Source organism: Oncorhynchus mykiss, chromosome 3 (assembly GCF_057628025.1).
Source record: "Oncorhynchus mykiss isolate SJ-2025 chromosome 3, ASM5762802v1, whole genome shotgun sequence".
Lineage (NCBI taxonomy): Eukaryota > Metazoa > Chordata > Actinopteri > Salmoniformes > Salmonidae > Oncorhynchus > Oncorhynchus mykiss.
The window spans coordinates 88,919,063-88,945,929 of record NC_143024.1 but is presented as its reverse complement, the minus strand read 5'-3'; the positions used below and the strand labels follow the sequence as shown (position 1 = coordinate 88,945,929).

General features: G+C 42.5%; 1 long non-coding RNA gene across 1 annotated transcript; it reads right to left on the bottom strand.

Moving 5' to 3' along the window:
- Positions 1 to 3,853: 3,853 nt before the first annotated feature.
- Positions 3,854 to 22,192, bottom strand: LOC149984715 (uncharacterized). Its single transcript, XR_016494877.1, has 2 exons — positions 22,062 to 22,192; positions 3,854 to 4,432 (listed from the first exon to the last, which is right to left on the bottom strand). It is a non-coding gene; the product is annotated as an uncharacterized LOC149984715 (long non-coding RNA).
- Positions 22,193 to 26,867: the final 4,675 nt, after the last annotated feature.

Genomic DNA, 26,867 nt, shown 5'->3' with positions numbered 1-26,867 from the left:
ACATATGTACTAGATGCTGCAGTTACTGTACTATACTGTATTCTGTGTACCGTATTCCGGGTTCTGGGTTCCGAGTTCTGTATTCTCTATCCAGTAATGTAGGCATACTACCGTCTCAATTCTCATCTTCACAGAATTATAATTATTTGATTCTTCATAGCAGAGCCTTTTAATTTAAAATGAATGGCTCTGCTTCATACTTGACAATATTCTTATTCTGAAAGTTTAGCATTAAAATAGTACAGAATGATTCAAAATCCACAACAAACTCTATCAGCCATCAAATACAATACACCCACAAACCATAAATAAATGAAATAGTACAATTCATTCATGTAAGGACATGCAGATACTTTCACCACCAGCACCAGCGAGTCATTTTCTGAACAGGAAACACTACTGGGTGAATGAGGGCTAGCTGGTTCCTACAGGAAGTTGCAAAAGCCACCAGAATAGCTGCAGCTAGCAGCCTCTGTGGTGCTGAACACATCTCTGTCTCTGTGTTCAGCCTCGAAGCTGAATCGCCAGGTCCCTCTTTCTCTCTCTGTTTCCATGGTAGCAGACAGGTGCTCATGGCTCATAACACCCCCTGCCTCTTACAGAGACTGGTGCTGTTCACAATTCTAAATCAATGAGCTTTGGTTGTAAGGATACAAAGAAACAATTATGTCCTAAAGGAACCAGGAGAAAGCTGTTGGGCCTTTTTTTTCTGTATAAAAATACGGCTGATTCATCCATGGCTGACAAAATAAGATAATGATAATTCCGTCCACATTTCTCTGCTGGTGTTCCTTTCCCCACTCAGAAAATGTGTTATAGGTCAGACACATACAAAAGTAATCTATCATATTTAATCAAAATATTTGTCATATCACTGGTGGGCTTGAGAAATTGTTCTATTTCTGGCACAGTTCTACTGTTGCTTGTTGGTAACAATGTGAGAGCATGTTGCTCTATGGCTCATTTGTCAGGAAGTTAGTTCCTCATTACTGATTAAGGTTCCTTTTTATGACTTGCAGTCTGTCAGTCAGCAGACAGGCACTCTGCTATTGGTCTTCACACAGCAGTCCTTCTTTACAGAGATGTCACAAATAAACCAAAAACAGATGATCAAGTGTGATCATACAGTGCTATATGCTTCAGGGAGACAATCTGTATTTATTAACCTAACAACTCTAACATCGTATGACAAGATGTCCACTTAATTCATCATATTGTAGGACCATCTATGGCTGTTTAAATATTATGTCATTATAAATCGAATAACAATCGTATAAAGTAAGTTATTATGATTTGAATAGCAGATCATTTGTGAGGTCTTATGAACATCAAATAGTCTCTGCATGAGCTGGCTGACACTTGTTCAGTTAGACAAGTCTCCTTTCTATTATCAGACAAGCAGGTAACGAATCTTAAACAAGCCCTCAAGTGTCCCACAGCAAAAGTTAGCTTACATTCTGAGAATGGTAGGAACTGGAGCATTAAAACAGGGGGAGGGGTGACTTCCTTTTTTTTTTTTTTTTAAACAGTATTAGACTATTTTGAAAATACTTTCCCAAGTGGCCTGCGTGAACATTTCTATGAGAAACAGTGACACATACTATGAATGACCTAAAATGATTAATCTCACATGGGTCTTTCACAGCCAGGCCAAGCCATGCTGTACTGTGTATTAGGTTAACAGTAGGTCTACTTTTGAAACAGAGGCTGTCAACTGAGTCAGAACAGACGTTTTTAATACCAAAACAAATAGGATGTTCTAAGTCCACAACAATAACCACATCAGGGCACCACTTCTGAGGTCTGGGAAAAATCTAAGACATTTTGTTGTGTAGTTTTGAGTGTAGTCACTCTTTAACTCAAGTGTGCAGGCACCTAGCGTTGTTGCTTGGTTAGCAGTGTTTCTGTAGCGCAGGCACCTAGCACTGTTGTTTGGTTAGCAGTGTTTCTGTAGTACAGGTACCTAGCACTGTTGTTTGGTTAGCAGTGTTTCTGTAGTACAGGTACCTAGCGCTGTTGTTTGGTTAGCAGTGTTTCTGTAGTACAGCTACCTAGCACTGTTGTTTGGTTAGCAGTGTTTCTGTAGTACAGGTTCCTACGCTGTTGTTTGGTTAGCAGTGTTTCTGTAGTACAGGTACCTAGCACTGTTGTTTGGTTAGCAGTGTTTCTGTAGCACAGGTACCTAGCGCTGTTGTTTGGTTAGCAGTGTTTCTGTAGTACAGGTACCTAGCGCTGTTGTTTGGTTAGCAGTGTTTCTGTAGTTTCAGGTACCTAGCGCTGTTGTTTGGTTAGCAGTGTTTCTGTAGTACAGGCACCTAGCGCTGTTGTTTGGTTAGCAGTGTTTCTGTAGTACAGGTACCTAGCGCTGTTGTTTGGTTAGCTGTGTTTCTGTAGCACATGAGATGGAGTTTGAAAAACAAATGGCCACTGGACTGATGCAAATAATCATGATATCATTCTGCCAGGTAGGCATAGCCTACTTTGTCGCTAGTTAACATTTAATTGAGAATGTTTTTGGGAAAGCCTTTCCATCTATCAGAAGCCAGTTAGGCCAATCACTAGCATCACTATATCCTGTTCCTTAAATGTTTGATACGTGGACATTTACTTCATATTATGATGCATGTCTTATCTTGCTTCAAGGTAGCCTATTGCCAAAATCCCACTGAAAATGTGAAGAAATAATAGTTGATCACTGGTTCCCGAGTGGCACAGTGGTCTAAGGCTAGGGGCATCACTACAGACACCCTGGTTCGAATCCAGACTATCATAACTGGCTGTGATTTGGAGTCCCATGGGGCGGTGCTCAATTAGCCCAGCATATATACAGCATATACCTCCACTACGCAACATTGATACACATTGTGGTGAGGATACGCAATGCCCTCTGAAAAATACATGGGTGTTACGGTGTATACACTCCACTGTCCCTGAAGAATGTTAAGGTGAAAGAGGCAATTTACCAATCCAGGTAGGCAGACAGGCCACGTCTCTGCAGGCATAACACACATCTGGTATGGGCGGCATTTAGAAACTGGACAACAATTGTGACAACAATAATGGACAACAATTGTGCTGAAGTTGTGGTTACTTTGGCTTTGTATTATAAAATACAAAAATCTGTTATGTTCGTCACTAACGTGACTAGAAATCATAACGCTCTCGAATGACACAATTCAGCTGATAAGGAATACATTGTCATTATACACATTGCCAGAATGTGTATGGCAGTGTGCAATGGAAACATCCCCTGACTATGAGAGAAAACACGACTTACAATACCCATCTAACCTTTGAGGAAATGCCATTGTTGACATGCCTTATTCTCCTCGTCTGAACATACACTCGCATTGTACATGCCCAAAGACATTCATCCACTGATGAGTAATTATGATGGTTATGAAACTAAAATTAGCAGAGAGGTTTTACCGTTGGCTTCAGTAGTTGTTTATAGGCAGATAGCTGTATCTACACGCATGGGAAACCCAGAGAGCCCATGTTTGTTTATGTTCGAGTGTGGGTTTCCATCTGGGCCGTATTTCATGGGAAAAGCAGGTTTCTCAAGGACACTGTCTCAACAACACAAAGCTATTCTTGTCTCCATTTAGCCTACCACAATTTGATAATGATCAACATTAGTTGATTAACATTTGTTGAAAATGAGTGGTATTCACAGTACTGTCACTGCACTGTAGTGATTGAAAGTGGAGACACGGTCAAATTAAATAAAGGTTAAATATATATATTTATTTAAATTGGATAATTAGGGCAACACCTCTAGTTGTACTAGTTAGACTGGCCTCATCAATGATTAACCCAATCAATGGGCAAGGGGTGGGAAAGAGTCCGGAAATTTTTACTGAAATCAAATCAACTTTTATTGGTCGTGTACACATATTTCTGCAGATGTTTATCGCAGGTGCAGTGAAATGCTGATGTTTCTAGCGCCAACAGTGCTAATACAAAACAAACATACATAAATACCCTAAATCTAAATAAAGAAATGAAGAAACATCAGAACGAGCAATGTCAGAGTCCGGAATGTACATTTCTATGTATATAATGGTGTGTATAGACATTTTAGACATTATATGAATAGAAAAGGTGTATACAGCAGTAGTTGTATAGGATGATCCTTGAATAGAATACAGTATATACATATGAAGTGGACAGCAGTAGTCATATAGGATGAACCTTGACTAGAATACAGTATATGCATATGAAGTGGACAGCAGTAGTTATATAGGATGACAGGAACAGGAAGCTGTTTCTCAGTCTCTCGGTCCCAGCGTTGATGCAGCTGTACTGCCTTCACCTTCTAGTAGCATGGTGAACAGACCGTGGCTCGGATGGCTGAGGTCCTTGATGATCTTCTTGGGCCTTCCTGTGAACACCGGGTGCTGTAGGTGTCCTGGATAGTCCTATTCCTGTCCTAACAGACGGTCATAGAAAACACATCCTATTAGGATTACTGTTATTTCATAGATTTTTCTTAAAACTAGTTCAGTCCTCACGTAATTAGTAATGCAACGGAAATGTGTGTTTTTTGTCGGTGAGTAACATTCTAGCCAAACATTCTAATGTACTGTCTGCGCAATAGATTTCTATCTCGCTCAGTGCACTGGTTAATTGATCAGAGGGTTTTTAGATGAAATAAACAATGCACTTCTACCAGTGAAAAGCCCTTGCCCAGGGGAAGTGGATAACTAGCTGCATGAGATGAGAGCACTCAGCACGAGAGGGTGCTTCTGAATCAGTTCCAGTTCACCTCGATCCACACGCTGACTCGTACTACTGCTGTGAAACCATCAGCACCGTGTCAAGGGTCGTACACAAAAAGGCCAGGACAATTCATAATATTCATTGACAGGCTGACAACATAGAGTATGTCACAGAGACTATAATAAAATGATAGTGCTATGTATTCTGATTTATGTTCAACCTTCTTTATATATTCAAGAGTAATGGCTACATTCATTTGTATTAGACTACTTTTTGACCCTTGTTATAAAAACTGTACTGAAAGTGGATCAATTTATTATTTGAATCACATGATTCAGCCTAATGCCACATTGTTTACTACCAATATCTTTGTGTGCAGAATTTGATACTCAGGTGTTGCACAGCTAAGGAATGCTCAACACAGTTATTTAATAATTTGATAGCCGGTTATTATGTTTTGTTTGGCTTGGTAACAACAGGGCCATGAGGATGGCATAAAGGCAGTGAGACCTCCCCAAGCTGTTTGTCAATTCTCTGTAGGCTGCAGGGGAATATAAAGAATAGACTATTACAGGCCAACAGAGCTTCCTCTCACAGGAAGCTACTCCCACCATCCTTTTCCCCAAAGGTACAGAATGAGCAGAGAAGTCAAACCGTTCCCAACAACTGCCTCCAGCTCACCAGAGAATACACTGCACACTAACATTCTGGAGGGGACCTTGACCAGAAAACCAGTTTCATATCTTTGATAAAATATTCAACAGTGCATTTACATGTAATCTAATCAGGTTTACCAAAGCATACACAATCACTGGGGCCTCTGGAATTACGCATATTTTGAATAATATTTTACAATGTCAACGTGTAAAAAGACTCCATATATTTCATACTATGGTCCAAAAGTTGGTATTTCCAAGTGATTTCTTTCAGACGGTGATGTGATCACATAGCAATCTCACTGTGGACTGACGCCCATGCCCATATTAGGACGTGGGAGAAAAAAAAAACGGACCTTTTTTCTGTAGAGGAATTTGTCTGTTTCTCTATTGGTCTGTCCACACACAAAGGTAGCCTGTTTCTGAATGGTTTGAGTGACAAACACTGATCCTGTGCACCCAGGAGGAGGTGTGAAACACTGGAAAAGGACTTCTTAAGGATGGGAGAGCAGTACAGTTTAGGATGGAGACTTATATTTCCCTCACCATCTTTAAACATCAACTATCTGAGCAGCTAACCGATCACTGCAGCTGTACACAGTCCATCTGTAAATAGCCCACCCAATCTACCTAACTCATCCCCATACTGTTTTTATTTTATTTACTTTTCTGCTCTTTTGCACACCAGTATCTCTACTTGCACATAATTATCTGCTCATTTATCACTCCAGTGTTAATCTGCTAAATTGTAATTATTCGCTCCTATGGCCTATTTTTTGCCTACCTCCTCATGCCTTCCTGTTTGGCCCTGTCCGGGGGTGTCCTCGGATGGGGCCACAGTGTCTTCTGACCCCTCCTGTCTCAGCCTCCAGTATTTATGCTGCAGTAGTTTATGTGTCGGGGGGCTAGGGTCAGTTTGTTATATCTGGAGTACTTCTCCTGTCCTATTCGGTGTCCTGTGTGAATTTAAGTGTGCTCTCTCTAATTCTCTCTTTCTTTCTTTCTCTCTCTTGGAGGACCTGAGCCCTAGGATCATGCCTCAGGACTACCTGACATGATGACTCCTTGCTGTCCCCAGTCCACCTGGCCGTGCTGCTGCTCCAGTTTCAACTGTTCTGCCTTATTATTATTGGACCATGCTGGTCATTTATGAACATTTGAACATCTTGGCCATGTTCTGTTATAATCTCCACCCGGCACAGCCAGAAGAGGACTGGCCACCCCACATAGCCTGGTTCCTCTCTAGGTTTCTTCCTAGGTTTTGGCCTTTCTGCTGTTTGGGGTTTTAGGCTGGGTTTCTGTACAGCACTTTGAGATATCAACTGATGTACGAAGGGCTATATAAATACATTTGATTTGATTTGATGCCTTTTGCACACACTGTACAGTATATAGACTGTATTTTTTCTACTGTGTCATTTACTTGTTTATTGTGTTATTGGCTTGTTTATTGTTTACTCCATGTGTAACTCTGTGTTGTTGTCTGTGTCACACTGCTTTGCTTTATCTTGGCCAGGTCGCAGTTGCAAATGAGAACATGTTGTCAACTAGCCTACCTGGTTAAATAAAGGTGAAATAAATAAAAAATAAATAAAAATGATTCCATGTTGTTGTCATTGTATCAACTTTATTCATGTCTGAAGCCAGTGTTTCTGTTTCCTGGGCGTTATCGTACATACTGTCCAGCTATCAATCCTCTGGGAGTTTACTCCAGCTCCTATTGCAGAAATTAATCAAAATGAGTCAAGTTATATACTGTTATATACTGTATATAATACCATGTAATGATACATATCTGGCCATATGGCAACACTATATGTTTTTAAAATGTTATTTCATTTATTTAACCAGACAAGTCAGTTATAAGAACAAATTTGTATTTTCAATGACGGCCTAGGAACAGTGGGTTAACTGCCTGTTCAGGGGCAGAACGACAGACTTGTACCTTGTCAGCTCGAGTGTTTGATCTTGTAACCTTCTGGTTACTAGCCCAACGCTCTAACCACTAGGCTACAACCACGGTAAAGGCTCCTGAAGTATGGTACTGTGGAATTCTGTGGAATTTCTTTGGGAGAAATATTCCTTGGAAATCAGCTATTGCCAGTGGAGTCTTCGTCAGATTAGCCAAGCAGACATCTCCTTGTTGAACTGAGAGAGATGCAGCTGGTGCAAAGTGACATTTGCATGCAAACTTTCATCTGAAGGAAATTTGCCCTGCTGAGAGCAGTAGCACTCCAGCTGTGAACCTGGCACACACACACACTCACGCAGGCACGCACGCACACTTACACACCCACTTACTCATGCACAGTTACAACTCCTCCCCCAGCCCGTCCTCCCCCAGCTCGTCGAAACATGGCAGGACATGCACACTAAAGCCAAACGCAAACAGGCAGAGATTGCTCAACACAAGAAATCCCTGTCTGACAGGTCAGTACCAACACAGTGTCTCTGCAACATCAGAGGCTTGTTGGACACAGCCATTAGGAATACACATTGGCAAACAGGCCCTGACATACTGCGATGGCAATCTCCCTCTGTAGCTTTGTGTGCAAGGACAGAGTGAGGTCACGCTCAGAACTCGGTAGTGGCAGACATTTTTTTTGCATGCTCTACAGACATTGGTCCACTAATACAGGACTAGTGAAGAGACAGCAGAGGGACATTCTGAGGCCCATGGGTAGAGACAGCAGAGGGAAATTCTGAGGCCCATGGGTAGAGACAGCAGAGGGACATTCTGAGGCCCATGGGTAGAGACAGCAGAGGGACATTCTGAGGCCCATGGGTAGAGACAGCAGAGGGGAATCCTGGGAAAAGGGGTGTAGCTAGGCTGCATGGTCTCTGTGACACACCAGCCTCTATCATGGTATATCTGACTGGCTCATCTGATTCATATCTTCAACTATCTGACATCTGTAACAACTATCTGACATCTGTAACAGGGGTATGTGTGTTTGGGGGGAGGGGGGGGGGGTGACTTGACATGGATCATAAAATCAAAGCCAAGGGTGAAATGCAGAGAAGGAGAGTGAAAGCTTGTTCTTTCATGACTGTAGAATATTTCTCAATTTATGGTTAAAGAGTTGGATTGAAGGAAGGTGAATCTAAGGATGAAGACTAACTTTGAACAGGAAAACAAACCTTGAATTATTGCTTTGCCTTGGTGCTAAAGTTGACATTGTTGAGCATATTGAGTCAAACAGTGGCCTCAGTGGTTGACAGTATGTGGGCAGCACTGTCCCATGACTCCTGAATGAATACATCAGATAACATGATACTGTAGGTGTGCCAACTATGCCAACACCATGCTAACACCTGCATTGCTTGCTGTTTGGGGTTTTAGACTGGGTTTCTGTACAGCATTTTGTGATATCAGCTGATGTAAAAAAAGGGCTTTATAAATACATTTGATTGATTGATTGAGGAGGGGACAACAGCAGATCCACCTCAGAAGATTCTCAGTTGGTCTACCTTCATTGGGTCACATTTTCTTTGTAGATGCTCTACAAAGGGTCATACTATCAACAAACTATGTGTTGATAAGCAACTGACTACAGTATATTGATAAGCAACTGCTTGCTAAGGTTACTGTTAGGGTTAGGATAAGGTTTAGAAAAAGGATTAAGGTTGAGTTAGGGTTAGGGTAAGGATTAGGATAATGGTTAAGGTTGAGTTAGGGTTAGGGTAAGGGTTAGGATAATGGTTAAGATTAGGGTTAGGATAATGGTTAAGGTTAAGTTAGGGTTAGGGTAAGGGTTAGGATAATGGTTAAGGTTGAGTTAGGGTTAGGGTAAGGGTTAGGATAATGGTTAAGGTTAGGGTTAGGGTTAGGGTTAGGATAATGGTTAAGGTTAAGTTAGGGTTAGGGTAAGGGTTAGGATAATGGTTAAGGTTGAGTTAGGGTAAGGTTTAGGATAATGGTTAAGGTTGAGTTAGGGTAAGGTTTAGGATAATGGTTAAGGTTGAGTAAGGGTAAGGGTTAGGATAATGGTTAAGGTTGAGTTAGGGTTAGGGTAAGGGTTAGGATAATGGTTAAGGTTGAGTTAGGGTAGGGTTAGGATAATGGTTAAGGTTGAGTTAGGGTAAGGTTTAGGATAATGGTTAAGGTTGAGTTAGGGTTAGGGTAAGGTTTAGGATAATGGTTAAGGTTGAGTTAGAGTAAGGTTTAGGATAATGGTTAAGGTTGAGTTAGGGTTAGGGTAAGGTTTAGGATAATGGTTAAGGTTGAGTTAGAGTAAGGTTTAGGATAATGGTTAAGGTTGAGTTAGAGTAAGGTTTAGGATAATGGTTAAGGTTGAGTTAGAGTAAGGTTTAGGATAATGGTTAAGGTTGAGTTAGGGTTAGGGTAAGGTTTAGGATAATGGTTAAGGTTGAGTTAGAGTAAGGTTTAGGATAATGGTTAAGGTTGAGTTAGAGTAAGGTTTAGGATAATGGTTAAGGTTGAGTTAGAGTTAGGGTAAGGGTTAGGATAATGGTTAAGGTTGAGTTAGGGTTAGGTTTAGGATAATGGTTAAGGTTGAGTTAGGGTAAGGTTTAGGATAATGGTTAAGGTTAGGGTTACAGCTAGAGCTACGGTTAGGGTTAGTAGATAGTTTAATTGCTACAGATGGACTATTCAAAGAAAGCAATACCCTTTAAATGTGTTTGTTTTGGGCTCGTGTTTAAGCAATTATCCCTAAGTCATAGTCACAAGTTCAAATGGCGAAATGCTAATGTCTTCTGCTTTTTCAAAAGTTATATCGAGAAATGAAAGAATTGGCCTCCCGTTGTGCTCAGTATCGCCCTCGTGCAGCAGAGCTACACTGCAACATTGACCGGAGCCCTGTGGGGTAATCTACACGGCTGCAGCCTTGTCTACATCTCAGAGCACACAACAGGAAGCATGCATAACTTTGATACAGAATCGATTGGAGCAGTTTTGAACAGTACTTGTTAAAAGCAACAAAACAAAATGACCACCATGTGTTTTTTTCCCCATGAAATGGTGTGTTATGTGTGCCCAATAGTTATTCTTGTTAACTATTTCTGTGAAAAACATTATTTCTATGACAGATTTAGGGCCAACTAAGGCTCTTTTCAGTTGGGTAAGATCCACTCTTCCTTTGATGCTCTAGTGCTTAATGTTAAAGTCTGATTTTCAACTTGTCATTGAGCCAGAACAGCACAGGAAGTGCCATTAACAAACCCTCCAAGGTCCCTTAAGTGCCATCACATCCACTCCCTTCCACTTTAGCAGTCATGCACACTTCTCATGTTCCTTTTACAGGCTCTAATCCATCACACCAGTCATCTTTACAGGCTCTAATCCATCACACTAGCCATCTTTCCAGGCTCTAATGCATCACATCAGTCATCTTTAACAGTCTACATTATTATACAGGCTCTAATCCATCACACCAGTCATCTTTACAGGCTCTGTTCCCTCACACTACTCATCTTTCCAGGCTCTAATCCATCACACTAGCCATCTTTCCAGGCTCTAATGCATCGCATCAGTCATCTTTAACAGTCTACATTATTATACAGGCTCTAATCCATCACACCAGTCATCTTTACAGGCTCTGATCCCTCACACTACTCATCTTTCCAGGCTCTAATCCATCACACCAGTCATCTTTAACAGTCCACAGTGTTAGTTTCCCATTTCCCAATTACAGGCTCTAATCCATCACACCAGTCAAATTTAACAGTTCACATTGTCATACATGCTCTAATTCATCACACCAGTCTTCTTTAACAGTCTACAGTGTAATACAGGCTCTAATCCATCACACCAGTCTTCTTTAACAGTCTACAGTGTAATACAGGCTCTAATCCATCACACCAGTCTTCTTTAACAGTCTACAGTGTTTGTCATCCCACCATGAGAAGAGTCCATGGGGCAGCAGTGTAGCCTTGAGGTTAGAGCGTTGGACTAGTAAACGAAAGGTTGCTAGATCGAATCCTCGAGCTGACGATGACGAGCTGTCATTCTGCCCCTGAACAAGGCAGTTAACAGGCCGTAATTGAAAATAAGAATTTGTTCTTAACTGACTTGCCTAGTTAAATAAAGGTAACTCACGCATATAGACGTGTGGCTCTACAGCAATCATGTTACTGCTTGTTTAGGTTCTGGTTCTGTCTGGATTTGGAGATACTACAGTCTAAAGATAAAATGTGCAGTCAGTCCTCCAAAACACAACAATAACATTATGACTACCCGGCTAGTCTTTATCAAGAAGTTTGAAAGTTTCTTCAAATTCAGTCGCAAAAACCATCAAGCGCTGTGATGAAACTAGCTCTCATGAGGACTGCCACAGGAAAGGAAGGTCCAGAGTTAACTCATTAAAGTTACCAGCCTCAGAAAATGCTTCAGCGAGTTCATGTAAAATTAACTGCTAAGAGGAGACTGCATGAATCAGGCCTTCATGGTATAATTGCGGCAAAGAAACAACTACTAAAGGACACCATATGAAGAAGAGACTTGCTTGGGCCAAGAAACATGAGCAATGGACATTAGACCGGTGGAAAGCTGTCCTTTGTTTGGATTATCCTAAATTTGAGATGTTTTGTTCCAACCTCCGTGTCTTTGTGAGAAGCAGAGTAGGTGAACGGATGATCTCCGCATGTGTGGTTCCCACCGTGAAGCATGGAGGAGGAGGCGTGATGGTGTGGGGGTGCTTTGCTGGTGACACTGTCATGATTCATGTAGAATTCAAGACACACTTAGCTAGCATGGCTACCACTGATTTCTGTAGTGAAAAGCCATCCCATGTGGTTTGATCTTAGTGGGATAATCATTTGTTTTTCAACAGGACAATGACTAACACACCTCCAGGCTGTGTAAGGGCTATTTGACCAAGAAGGAGAATGATGGAGTGCTGCATCAGATGTCCTGGCATCCACAATCACCCGATAACCAAATTGAGATGGTTTGGGATGAGGTGTAACGCAGAGTGAAAGAAAAGCAGCCAACAAGTGCTCAGCATATCAAATCAAATCCAATGTATTTATATAGCCCTTCGTACATCAGCTGATATCTCAAAGTGCTGTACAGAAACCCAGCCTAAAACCCCAGCAAGCAGTAAGCAATGCAGGTGTTGAACCACGTTGGCTAGGAAAAACTCCCTAGAAAGGCCAAAACCTAGGAAGAAACCAGGCTATGAGGGGTGGCCAGTCCTCTTCTGGCTGTGCCGGGTGGAGATTATAACAGAACATGTCCAAGATGTTCAAATGTTCATAAATGACCAGCATGGTCATAATAGTAGGTCTGGGACAGGTAGCACGTCCGGTGAACAGGTCAGGATTCCATAGCCGCAGACTGAACAGTTGAAACTGGAGCAGCACGGCCAAGTGGACTGGGGAAAGCAAGGAGTCATCATGCCAGGTAGTCCTGAGGCATGGTCCTAGGGCTTAAAATCACACAGGACACAGGATAAGCATATGTGGGAACTCCTTCAAGACTGTTGGAAAAGCATTCCCGGTGAAGCTGGTTGAGAAGATCCCAAGAGTGTGCATCAAGGCAATTGATGTATTTGTTATTTATTTTACCTTTATTTAACTAGGCAAGTCCGTTAAGAACAAATTCTTATTTACAACAACGGCCAACCAAAAGGCAAAAGGCCTCCTGCAGAAATGGGGGCTGGAATTAAAAATAAAAAATAAATTAAATGAAAGTATAGGGAAAAACACACATCACGACAAGATAGACAACACAACACTACATGAAGAGAGACCTAAAACAACAAATATTAACTTGGTACAAGGAGTATTTCAACTAGGGGCGGCAGGGTAGCCTAGTGGTTAGAGAATTGACCTAGTAACCGAAAGGTTGCAAGTTCAAATCCCTGAGCTGACAAGGTACAAAATCTGTCATTTTGCCCCTGAACAGGCAGGTAACCTGTTCCTAGGCCGTCATTGAAAATAAGAATTTGTTCTCAACTGACTTGCCTAGTAAAATAAAAACTACCGTAGCTCTACAATACAATTCCAGTGTGCGTGTTGTTTTCATTCATGGTTTGTGAGTAAGAACACTGCCAGGTAGCATAGGCAGGAAGTGGTTAACAGCAGGAGACGCATGCTGACAGCAAGACTCCTGCTACAGTAACATCTGGGCCTTGTTGTCGACAAGTATGCTGTGTGTGCTCTAACCTACCCAAGCGTCAGACATAGAATTACATTGCATTTACAGGACTATATGCTATTCATGCCAGTCATGTTTCTCAATGTACATTTCCTCCCTTGTTCATAAGCAGCTCAGTGTAGAGATTTGAGGTTAGGTTAGGTACGGTACTGTCTGCAACAAGCATCCACTATGTCCTGTGTAGCTGACGGGTACTGTATGCCCAGAACAATCTCTGGCCCTGGGAGTATAATGAAAGAAAACAAACAATAATTCTGTGCAAAAAGCCCCAAAAGTGATGAGATGTTTATCTTCTCAGGACAGCCACAGTAGAGATTCCATGTATTACTACATTCCATAGATAAGTATAAACCCTGTAGTGGCTTCAGACGGCTTGATGAGAACCGTCAGAGGAATGTTCTTATCTGTTACTCCTCCCTGCTTCTAAAGCTTGTCTGTAGTATTAGTCCTACAGCCTCTAGGCCAGATACAGCTTGTCTGGCAGTATTAGTCCTACAGTCTCTAGGCCAGATACAGCTTGTCTGGCAGTATTAGTCCTACAGCCTCGAGGCTAGATACAGATTGTCTGGCAGTATTAGTCCTACAGCCTCTAGGCCAGATACAGCTTGTCTGGCAGTATTAGACCTACAGCCTCTAGGCCAGATGTAGCTTGTCTGTAGTATTAGTCCTACAGCCTCTAGGCCAGATACAGCTTGTCTGGCAGTATTAGTCCTACAGCCTCTAGGCCAGATACAGCTTGTCTGCCAGTATTAGTCCTACAGCCTCTAGGCCAGATACAGCTTGTCTGGCAGTATTAGTCCTACAGCCTCCAGGCCAGATACAGCTTGTCTGGCAGTATTAGTCCTACAGCCTCTAGGCCAGATACAGCTTGTCTTGAAGTATTAGTCCTACAGCCTCTAGGCCAGATACAGCTTGTCTGCAGTATTAGTCCTACAGCCTCTAGGCCAGATACAGCTTGTCTGGCAGTATTAGTTCTACAGCCTCTAGGCCAGATACAGCTTGTCTGGCAGTATTAGTCCTACAGCCTCCAGGCCAGATACAGCTTGTCTGGCAGTATTAGTCCTACAGCCTCTAGGCCAGATACAGCTTGTCTGCAGTATTAGTCCTACAGCCTCTAGGCCAGATACAGCTTGTCTGCCAGTATTAGTCCTACAGCCTCTAGGCCAGATACAGCTTGTCTGGCAGTATTAGTCCTACAGCCTCCAGGCCAGATACAGCTTGTCTGGCAGTATTAGTCCTACAGCCTCTAGGCCAGATACAGCTTGTCTTGAAGTATTAGTCCTACAGCCTCTAGGCCAGATACAGCTTGTCTGCCAGTATTAGTCCTACAGCCTCTAGGCCAGATACAGCTTGTCTGTAGTATTAGTCCTACAGCCTCTAGGCCAGATACAGCTTGTCTGGCAGTATTAGTTCTACAGCCTCTAGGCCAGATACAGCTTGTCTGCAGTATTAGTCCTACAGCCTCTAGGCCAGATACAGCTTGTCTGGCAGTATTAGTTCTACAGCCTCTAGGCCAGATACAGCTTGTCTGGCAGTATTAGTCCTACAGCCTCTAGGCCAGATACAGCTTGTCTGGTAGTATTAGTCCTACAGCCTCTAGGCCAGATGCAGCTTGTCTGTAGTATTAGTCCTACAGCCTCTAGGCCAGATACAGCTTGTCTGGCAGTATTAGTCCTACAGCCTCTAGGCCAGATACAGCTTGTCTGCCAATATTAGTCCTACAGCCTCTAGGCCAGATACAGCTTGTCTGGCAGTATTAGTCCTACAGCCTCCAGGCCAGATACAGCTTGTCTGGCAGTATTAGTCCTACAGCCTCTAGGCCAGATACAGCTTGTCTGGCAGTATTAGTCCTACAGCCTCTAGGCCAGATACAGCTTGTCTGTAGTATTAGTCCTACAGCCTCTAGGCCAGATACAGCTTGTCTGTAGTATTAGTCCTACTGCCTCTAGGCCAGATACAGCTTGTCTGTAGTATTAGTCCTACAGCCTCTAGGCTAGTTACAGCTTGTCTGCAGTATTAGTCCTACAGCCTCTAGGCTAGATACAGCTTGTCTGGCAGTATTAGTCCTACAGCCTCTAGGCTAGATACAGCTTGTCTGGCAGTATTAGTCCTACAGCCTCTAGGCTAGATACAGCTTGTCTGTCAGTATTAGTTCTACAGCCTCTAGGCCAGATACAGCTTGTCTTGAAGTATTAGTCCTATAGCCTTTAGGCCAGATACAGCTTGTCTGTAGTATTAGTCCTACAGCCTCTAGGCTAGTTACAGCTTGTCTGTAGTATTAGTCCTACAGCCTCTAGGCTAGATACAGCTTGTCTGGCAGTATTAGTCCTACAGCCTCTAGGCCAGATACAGCTTGTCTGTAGTGTTAGTCCTACAGCCTCTAGGCCAGAGACAGCTTGTCTGTAGTATTAGTCCTACAGCCTCTAGGCCAGATACAGCTTGTCTGTAGTATTAGTCCTACAGCCTCTAGGCCAGATACAGCTTGTCTGTAGTATTAGTCCTACTGCCTCTAGGCCAGATACAGCTTGTCTGCCAGTATTAGTCCTACAGCCTCTAGGCCAGATACAGCTTGTCTGGCAGTATTAGTCATACAGCCTCTAGGCCAGATACAGCTTGTCTGTAGTATTAGTCCTACAGCCTCTAGGCCAGATGCAGCTTGTCTGTAGTATTAGTCCTACAGCCTCTAGGCCAGATACAGCTTGTCTGGCAGTATTAGTCCTACAACCTCTAGGCTAGATACAGCTTGTCTGTCAGTATTAGCTCTACAGCCTCTAGGCCAGATACAGCTTGTCTTGAAGTATTAGTCCTATAGCCTCTAGGCCAGATACAGCTTGTGTGTAGTATTAGTCCTACAGCCTCTAGGCCAGATACAGCTTGTCTGGCAGTATTAGTCTTACTGCTTCTAGGCCAGATACAGCTTGTCTGTAGTGTTAGTCCTACAGCCTCTAGGCCAGAGACAGCTTGTCTGTAGTGTTAGTCCTACAGCCTCTAGGCCAGATACAGCTTGTCTGGCAGTATTAGTCTTACTGCTTCTAGGCCAGATACAGCTTGTCTGTAGTGTTAGTCCTACAGCCTCTAGGCCAGAGACAGCTTGTCTGTAGTATTAGTCCTACTGCCTCTAGGCCAGATACAGCTTGTCTGTAGTATTAGTCCTACAGCCTCTAGGCCAGAGACAGCTTGTCTGTAGTGTTAGTCCTACAGCCTCTAGGCCAGAGACAGCTTGTCTGTAGTATTAGTCCTACTGCCTCTAGGCCAGATACAGCTTGTCTGTAGTATTAGTCCTACAGCCTCTAGGCCAGATAAAGCTTGTCTGGCAGTATTAGTCTTACTGCTTCTAGGCCAGAGACAGCTTGTCTGTAGTGTTAGTCCTAACACAGGGATGGATCCTAATCAAAATACATTGTGAGGATCTGTAGGGTTGTGGGGTCATCATACGGCTGGGTAGCCTAGTGGTTAGAGCGTTGGACTAGTAACTGGAAGGTTGCAAGTTCAAATCCCTGAGCTGACCAGATACAAATCTGTCGTTCTACCCCTGAACAGGCAGTTAACCCACTCATTGAAAATAAGTGACCCACGTCATTGAAAATAAGAATTTGTTCATAACTGACTTGCCTATTAAAATACTACAGTATCAACTTTTAGCATGCTGAAGAACAACTCCTGTGGATATATTATTGTAGTGTGAAGCCTGTCTGTTGTGAAATAAGGTAACTAGTGGCCAATGCTGTGAAAAGTAGGCTACTATCGGAATATTGCTACAAATCAACGTCCAATGCAGTGTGTGTGTTTGCATATGTGTGTGTGTGTGTGTGAGAGTTTGTGTGTCTGTTCTTCCTAAGCCTGTTCGAGCTCTTGAGACAAAGCCTCTTTTGCACTTTGACTTCTGTCTTCCTCTCTTTGTAACGTGTTTCTGTTCGCTTCATAGCTGGCTCCTTCCTGTCCGCATGGGGCACCAGTTCAGTTGGAATCTGTGGGTGTTCCACACCAGCTCTATGAGGGAGTCCTCAAATGGAAGCTCTTTTTTTTAAACTAACTTTCAACACAAAATGTTGAATACGAATACTTCTTGTGATGTTTCACAAAAGTTTGAGATGAATCGTACAGATTTTCATACATGACACACATCTATGTTGACAAGAAAGATTCTCTCAACGAGGAAGTGTTGTTGTAGGGTGCTTATGGTTAAACGAAAATCTTCAGAAATGCTGTGTGAGGTCATATCCTTTCAGCGCAGTTAAAGCTATCAATAACCTGGATATTTTCTATTGTTCAGTTGGCTCTGAGTCTTGTCACATTATCCAATAGGACTAGAAACAGGAAATTAAATGTGGTCGTTCTCATTTTCACTGACTCAAAGGCTTATGAACCCCTAGACAACGACCCTGTCCTGAGCCATTGTGTACGCTCACATTTTTTGACCAAACATTCGGGTAATTTAGGGCAAGCTTCATATTCAGTACCGGATATTGACATTGAATCAATGTAGTTTGTATTGCTACAGCATTAGTTCAGCATTGGGCTACCCGAGTGCCACAGCAGTCAAAGGCAATGCATCTCAGTGCTCGAGGTGTTACTACAGACACCCTGGTTCGATTCCAGGCTTTATCACATCCGGCCGTGATTGGGAGTCACATAGGCCGTCATTGTAAGTAAGAATTTGTTCTTAACTGACTTGCCTAGTTAAATAAAGGTTAAATAAAAAAAAAATAGAAAAATGTCATGCCTATTATATCTATGAGGGAAAACTAGCTCAAGGCTTGAAGCCCTCAACTCTGACCCTTAGGACCTGACCTGGTTAAGGGGTCAAACTGACTGCAGTCATTTGAGCCATACGCTCTTGTTGACATGAACGGAAAGTGAGCTACTGTTCATCTTTTCCAATATGTCTCACTTCCTGTCTCAGTTTCTTAAGACTTCTGATAGGTGTTGTTCTCCCAATAGAGTGGCATGGTTAGTTAATGCGGCTTTGCCATTTGATGGTACAGACATGACCCGAGACATGACGAGACATGACGCAAAACACTGTGAAGAATTTTATTCTCCTGATATGAGTGGTTAGTTAAAACACATTGCTGTGTCTTGACCCTACCCTGATGCATAAGCCTAAGTGCAAAGTAGTTGATATAAGGGTAGTTAGCTGTTGTGAAAGCTTCAAGGAAGTGCAGCTAAGAGAGCTACTCAGGAATGACTCACCCTCACCAGAGGACCAACTGGTATGTACTGTGGGATATCTGGAATGTGTATTAGATCTCCAAACACTAATAGTTAGAAAAGGACAATTCAAAGGTTACACTGAAAGGTCTTGTCACATTTGTGTCTTCTTTTTCCTGATTAGCTTGATAACATCTGCTAAGGGGAAAGGCACACCTTAATTCAAAGAACACAGCTTTCATTTGAGCCGACGTTGGTTATTGGAGAGGAAAGGGAAATTGCTTGGCAGAGGCCTGGGGTAAAATCCAGGCTCATTTGACTCAAGGGGATCTGAGGTCTCTCATCACCATGGACAGTGGTAGGGTTTGGTGATTAAACACAGAAAACAAATAGCACATTCCTCAAATATCTAACTCTGAAGCTCAACGGGAATACCTGAATAGCTGCAGGAGAACGAATACAACACGTCTTAGCTTTGCAGGGGATTCAGAGTAGCCACATTGGCCTAGGTTGATGTGTTTCACTCTTGTGGGGTCTAGTCTAGTGAGAGTACATGTCTCTCAGAGAGGAAAATAATACTTTGAATCATCAGAGAGATAAATTATAAAGTCAGTGTGAAGTCAGTGAACGCACAGCCAATGAGAGCTCTACATCCTAACACAACACTGGCTGAAGGCACAGCAAATGAGAGCTCTACATCCTAACACAACACCGGCTGAAGGAACAGCCAATGAGAGCTCTTCATCCTAACACAACACTGGCTGAAGGCACAGCCAATGAGAGCTCTACATCCTAACACAACACTGGCTGAATGCACAGCCAATGAGAGCTCTTCATCCTAACACAACACTGGCTGAAGGCACAGCCAATGAGAGCTCTTCATCCTAACACAACACTGGCTGAAGGCACAGCCAATGAGAGCTCTACATCCTAACACAACACTGGCTGAAGGCACAGCCAATGAGAGCTCTTCATCCTAACACAACACTGGCTGATGGCACAGCCAATGGGAGCTCTACACCTTAACACAACACTGGCTGGGAACATGGAGTTTAGTGGATCAAACTGAAGAACCAAGGTTTTTGGGAACAGACTTGAGATACTATTGTCCAATAACTGCAATCTTGATCTTATTTCAGTTCACATAACATATAATTTCACAATGTGAAACACTGACACACACTTACAGATGTGGGATCTTAATTTGATCACTCTTTTGTTTCTGAGAATTTGTATCAACCCCTGCAAATGATTTTCCTGAATTCACATAATAATTCACATTTCCTGTTGCTTCATAATTATTTTCCTTTTGTAGCAAACTGGTCCATTTAAGATCCTACATATGTAGGTACAGTATACAGTCATAAGATCTATAACTTCATAGCTTCCTCTATTGCCTCAATGGACCAGGCTCTCAGGACAAGAATCCTGGAAGTGAACGGAATGAGCTGGCTTGTCTGTGACTATGACAGAGCTAATGGGCCACCATTAGCCAACCAGAATGAATAAGTAATGGACAGACGTGCTACAAAACTCCAGGGAGGGCCTGCCCGAGTATCTTCATCAAGGACCCGCTAATAACTTGGCACAATAGTGTTTGCTGGATAATTAATGAGCAGATAACGGCAGGTGTCCAGCCGACGAGTGTTTAGCCCGTCACACCAGACATAGTGGAGTGAGAGTAGCTCCCTGATCTCACGGAGAGGCTAGCTGCCAGTCAAACCCTGCGGTCTGACTCACTGCATGACTGAGTTCCAGTGCCTGTTAGAATCATGGATAGGCCTAAAGCCATTAAGACGTGAGGACAAGAGATGTTCATGGTTTAACTTGACCTATGGCCTTTAACAGATGTGTTCGGTTGAGGTTCATGACATCTTGGCTTGATGACCTGTCTGAAAAATGCAAAGACAAATGTGATCGCAACTACGGGCGGAAGAAAGTTACAGCTGACGCAAGCCAAATGTAACTGTGACTGAGTACAACCAACAAAGCCCAATCTGAAACTACTGTATACCACCAGCAGTGTTGGGGAAGCTACTCTGAAAATATAGTTTACCAAGCTGCCAATTACTTCACTCAGGAAGAAGTTAAGATACACTAAAGCTAGCCTTTAAGAAAAATACAGTTTACTGAATTAAATGAGTTGGTAAAAGTAGTTCACTACATCCAAACTACATTGTGATGAATTATCATATCTAAATCTGAACCGTCATAGACTACACATTCCAACAACAGATAGATCACTGTGGAGTCAGATGTTAACAGAATGTGTAATTTGGCCGTTTAAACACAACAACTATGAATGAGGCAGGTCTGATACCGAAAAAGAAAGGAATTCTAGCCGTCTTCACCCAATTTTTTGTTGTTGCAAAAACAATAGTGTGTAGTTCCAGTAGTTAGCTACACTGCTACATGGTAAAACAGTAGTGTGTAGTTCCAGTAGTTAGCTACACTGCTACATGGTAAAATAGTAGTGTGAAGTTCCAGTAGTTAGCTACACTGCTACATGGTAAAACAGTAGTGTGTAGTTCCAGTAGTTAGCTACACCGCTACATGGTAAAATAGTAGTGTGTAGTTCCAGTAGTTAGCTGCACCGCTACATGGTAAAACAGTAGTGTGTAGTTCCAGTAGTTAGCTACATGGTAAAACAGTAGTGTGTAGTTCCAGTAGTTAGCTACACTGCTACATGGTAAAACAGTAGTGTGTAGTTCCAGTAGTTAGCTACACCTCTACAAACAGTAGTGTGTAGTTCCAGTAGTTAGCTACACCGCTACATGGTAAAACAGTAGTGTGTAGTTCCAGTACTTAGCTACACTGCTACATGGTAAAATAGTAGTGTGTAGTTCCAGTAGTTAGCTGCACCGCTACATGGTAAAACAGTAGTGTGTAGTTCCAGTAGTTAGCTACATGGTAAAACAGTAGTGTGTAGTTCCAGTAGTTAGCTACACTGCTACATGGTAAAACAGTAGTGTGTAGTTCCAGTAGTTAGCTACACCTCTACAAACAGTAGTGTGTAGTTCCAGTAGTTAGCTACACCGCTACATTGTAAAACAGTAGTGTGTAGTTCCAGTAGTTAGCTACACTGCTTCATGGTAAAACAGTAGTGTGTAGTTCCAGTAGTTAGCTACATGGTAAAACAGTAGTGTGTAGTTCCAGTAGTTGGCTACACCTCTACATGTTAAAACAGTAGTGTGTAGTTCCAGTAGTTAGCTACACCGCTACATAGTAAAATAGTACTGTATAGTTTCAGTTGCTAGCTACACTGCTACATGGGGGGGAAAAAGTAATTAACTATTGAAAACATTACCAAGATTTTTTATTCAGTTCAACTACCACCAAGCTACTGCAAAATGTAGTTAAATTAAATTACTAGTTTACTGGAAACTCCAGTCAGTCACTGGTGGACATACTCAGTGTTCAGCCAGAATCCTCTTCGGATGTTCCCAAGGTTACATCTGTTGTTACAGAGTTCATCCTCTCCCTGTCCCTGTAGCAGCACTGTCCCCAGCCCAGCCACATCCCCATCGTAGCACACTGTGATGAAAGACACGTTAAAAAAACATCAGGCCCAGCTTACATGATGAGGCTCCTAATAGCAGTAGGCCTAAAGACATTTCTTATCATTGTAAATGAAAACGGATCCTTGTGTAAATGCGTTTCTGCTTTGAGGGGGTTCCATGGATAAGGTGCTTGATCTACGAGGAACAACAGTCAATGGTAATTCTGACATCATATTAATTGCACACAGCAGAACCAAAAAGCTATGCCAATTGTAGACAATGAAGCTGGACAGAAATAAATAATTCAGCACTGTTTTATTTAGTGTTTGAGCCTAACACTCAACCCGTAACTGAGCACTGTTGATCTATTTCATCCTCTATGGTCTATGGCCTTTAATTTAACACCAGTCACTGTAGTTGCTACAATCACACACACACACACACACACACACACACACACACACACACACACACACACACATGCTCGCACACACACACGCTCACACACACACACACACGCTCACACACACACACACAAACACACACACACACACACACACACACGCTCGCACACACACACACGCTCTCACACACACACACACACGCACACACACGCACACACACGCTCACACACACTCACACACTACTCATCTCATCTCCCACACATGGCAGGATGTGGTCTTGTCGACTCTACTTTCAAAAGCCGTCTTCTCTCTCCTTTTATAGTCAAAGACATGTTCACCATGTTAACGTCACAGGCCATGTCACAGTGTGGGACACCTGACAGAACATGTAAGGTGATGAACCCTCCATTCAGTGTACTAGCAGAGGTTTACCCCGCTGACTATGCACAGGAACACCCATATAGATCCATGGAACATACAGCAGTGTTCTGATTCTACTTTGATAAGAACACCCACATAGATCCATGGAACATACAGCAGTGTTCTGATTCTACTTTGATAAGAACACCCATATAGACCCATGGAACATACAGCAGTGTTCTGATTCTACTGCATTATCCCTTGAATATCAGACTGTAGGCTTCCTGATAGTTAATAGCTAAACTGAAAAATAGAAGTAATGTAGGCCTACATGTGAATTCCAGGAAGTAGTCTGAAAAACATCCTGAAAGAAGTTGGCAATGACTCCACAGTATTGTAAAACACCTCACTGGAGTAAAAAAATGCAATATTCACATGTCACATATCACATGCAATATGATACCACTTTAGGCCTTATGTAACAGTTCTCTTCTCTGACACTGATATGATCAAAAATTCACTTAATTGCGTAAACAAACAATTACATTGTTTTGTTTGTATGGGCAGGGATAAGGAAGTATGGTGGTGAAATGGGTTCACTTTCAACATACTGAACGATCTGACAAATGATGCTGTTACAGTGTAAAGCCTGCTAGTGTCGGCATCACATGGACAGCCAAAGGGAGGAATGGTCAGCACTTCTCTTCGTAATGTTTCATGTTGTATTCTCACACAGGAAAATATCCAACTTCATCTTGGCAGACTGAAATAGAAGCAGACAGAGACCTCTGGTGATCGACATTTTCAGATGGTTGAATAAATTAACTCCACCTGGTAAAATTCCACTCTCAAAGAATTGACATTTCTACCCCGAGGCCAGGTAGTAGGATAAGACAGCACAGAACATCATTTACCAGGAATTAGAGAAACAAAACTAGACTTATTGAATGATGAGCAAACACTAATCATTACATAACCACAATTATGTACATACTGTACTGATTACTGTATCCCTCAGATGCATGTGGGCCCACATTGGTTTAATGTTTTAAGAATGCTGCGATGAAGGCATTGTACAGTAAGGAAATATGCATTTTGATGGAATAGAATATCTCTCACTAAATACAATGAATAGAATGTCCATCTCCAGACAAATTTAATTTGAAGTTATCTTTTTCATTAGGATATCATGAATAGATTTTCAACCTGCGAGGATAAATCTGTCTATAAACAACAGGATTTGGTCTATTGTGGTAGGTCTTATCTTTTCGTTTCAGCCCATACAAATCCAATCCTGTTGCAGCAACGTAATTAGAAGCTCTGAGTTCGACTAGCTCAGGACTCCCCCATGTGGAGAAAACTGTCACAGGAAAACAAGAAGAGGGACATTTGCAAATCAAGTTGTTTTGGCCCATGTTTTCATGGAATAGCACCAAAACATAGTCATTGTTGGTTTGACTCATGTAGCTACATACTGGATCATATATACTATTGTGTTAATTAGCTCCCTTTGTACTGTAAGACATTGACATCTTAATTCTCTGTAAGATATTTCAATCTTAATTTGGTATTTCCCTGGTTACATAAAGGATAAGAGGATCAACTCATTCATTTTCATATTTCCCTTTTCTGATGCATATTTACAGCAACACTTCATACTGTCGCATCACCGTCAAAATGAAGAACGCAGTTCAGACATCTGCCAGATGGACAACGTACAATAAAGGTCTATAGCACATTCACTAACTATTGAACAGTGGAATGGAGAGCAGAACGGTCAATAGAGAGTCACCATCTGTCCAGACGGCTTAAAGACACTCAGATGAAACAGGCGCCTCCCTGGATCAAAGTCATGGGGCCAGTGGGGGCCAGAAGGGCCCGTGTCCAGTGGGAAACCCCTGGGTGTTTCCTCGGACAACGCCCCAGATTGGCCCCGAGGACAGAGGAGGGTGATGTTGTTGTGGGAATAATCCCTTCATCACAGCCAGCTGTGAGCCAGTCAGACATGCAGACAGAGAAAGCAGGCTCCATCACCTGTCAGCCTGGACTGCCCAGAGCCTGGACACCAGGAAACAGCTCCAGTGTCCACTGCCTGCATGACCGACATAACTCACATGCCTGAGATGTTCACCATACGGTGGCACTGACTAGATGAAGCCGTGTGGACACTGGCATACAGGGTGTCGGTAGCGGAGTGTGAGTCGTAGAGATGCTGTCTTCCTACTCACATTCTTTTCATGTGTGAATTTCTGCAACCCAAAAATGTCCTTCTTATCAATCTTAATGTCAAAGTGCAATATGTACTGTAGCTGAACGTGAAACAGTGCAGGGAGAGGGCCAACGTGTCAACTGAATTCAGTTGAATTACTGCAATTATATATCTTGCCTCTGGGGGGAAAAAATTATTTGAAACAGGTCCAGGATATGAAAGGGTGACTCCAATATTCTCAAAAGGTACTTTGTTACAGGCACAATAAGTTGTACCTCCCTCATCTTTCACACGTTGATAGGGTTGCACTAGCAGTAAGAATTGTGTTCTCTAACTTCACTTATACAAGCTGAACAAAGGGATTTAGTAATGTGGGGTCGTCTCCTTCAAGTATCCAGATTTTATCCATCCCGTTCATTATTATTATTTCACATATCAAATACATGTCCTCAGTCAAAACATTCCTGAGATAGAGGCTGACGTGTGAAAGATGAGGGGGCTTGGTAGAAACACCTGGGCCAAACCAGGCAGTAGTTTCTGAAAAGTGGCAGATTTACGATCTCACTTTCATCTCATCTCAGCGATGATAAGAATAAGAGGAAGTGTCATAGATTATTATTTGTATTTTTTTTTAAAGACACTGGCCAAAATCTTTGCTCCCAGACTTCCAAGCTTCACATATACTGTATCATGCGTGTATGCCATAGGCCTACTTGAGGAAAATATTTTCCTTGTGCTATATTTGATTTCAGTTTCCTTCCTTAATGTATTACAACCATGTACTTGTATAAGACTTCATAGAACATTATCCTTGCAAGCCAGAGGACAGGACACATTCCTAAAGCAGGCAGTCATACAGAACATCTCAGAGGTCTGATTAGATCATTATTCCTAGCCAAGACCTGGGCTCGTCTCGTTTTCCTTTCGCAGACTTGCTAAGCCATGTCCCTCCTTCTCAGCAGTCAGCTCTCTAGACCGCCCCAGGATTGCTTTTACCGATTATCTCTGTAACAGAATAAGCCTCTTTTGCTTTGAACTCAGAGACTGAGATTTATGCTCAAGTCAAGGTAATGGTGTACATCAGAACTGTGCCATGTTGAATCATGTTACTGGAGGCCTATTACTGGAGGCCTATGTTACTGGGGGCCTGTGTTACTGGAGGCCTGTTACTGGAGGCCTGTTACTGGAGGCTATGTTACTGGAGGCCTATGTTACTGGAGGCTATGTTACTGGAGGCTATGTTACTGAAGGCCTGTTACTGGAGGCCTATGTTACTGGAGGCTATGGTTACTGGAGGCCTGTTACTGGAGGCTATGGTTACTGGAGGCCTGTTACTGGAGGCTATGGTTACTGGAGGCTATGTTACTGGAGGCCTATGTTACTGGAGGCTATGTTACTGGGGGCCTATGTTACTGGATGCCTATGTTACTGGAGGCCTGTTACTGAAGGCCTGTTACTGGAGGCTATGTTACTGGAGGCCTGTTACTGAAGACCTGTTACTGGAGGCTATGTTGCTGGAGGCCTATGTTACTGGAGGCTATGTTGCTGGGGGCCTATGTTACTGGAGGCCTATGTTACTGGAGGGTATAGACTTTTTCCTTAAACTTTTCTACCAAACTGTGAATCAAATAGTTATGATCAGGTAAATTTAACATATAATCTGATACAATGTTATTGTTGATACCCCTTTGGCTACTGGACTACTGAAATAATGAGGAAACATGAACCACTTTTCTGGCATTC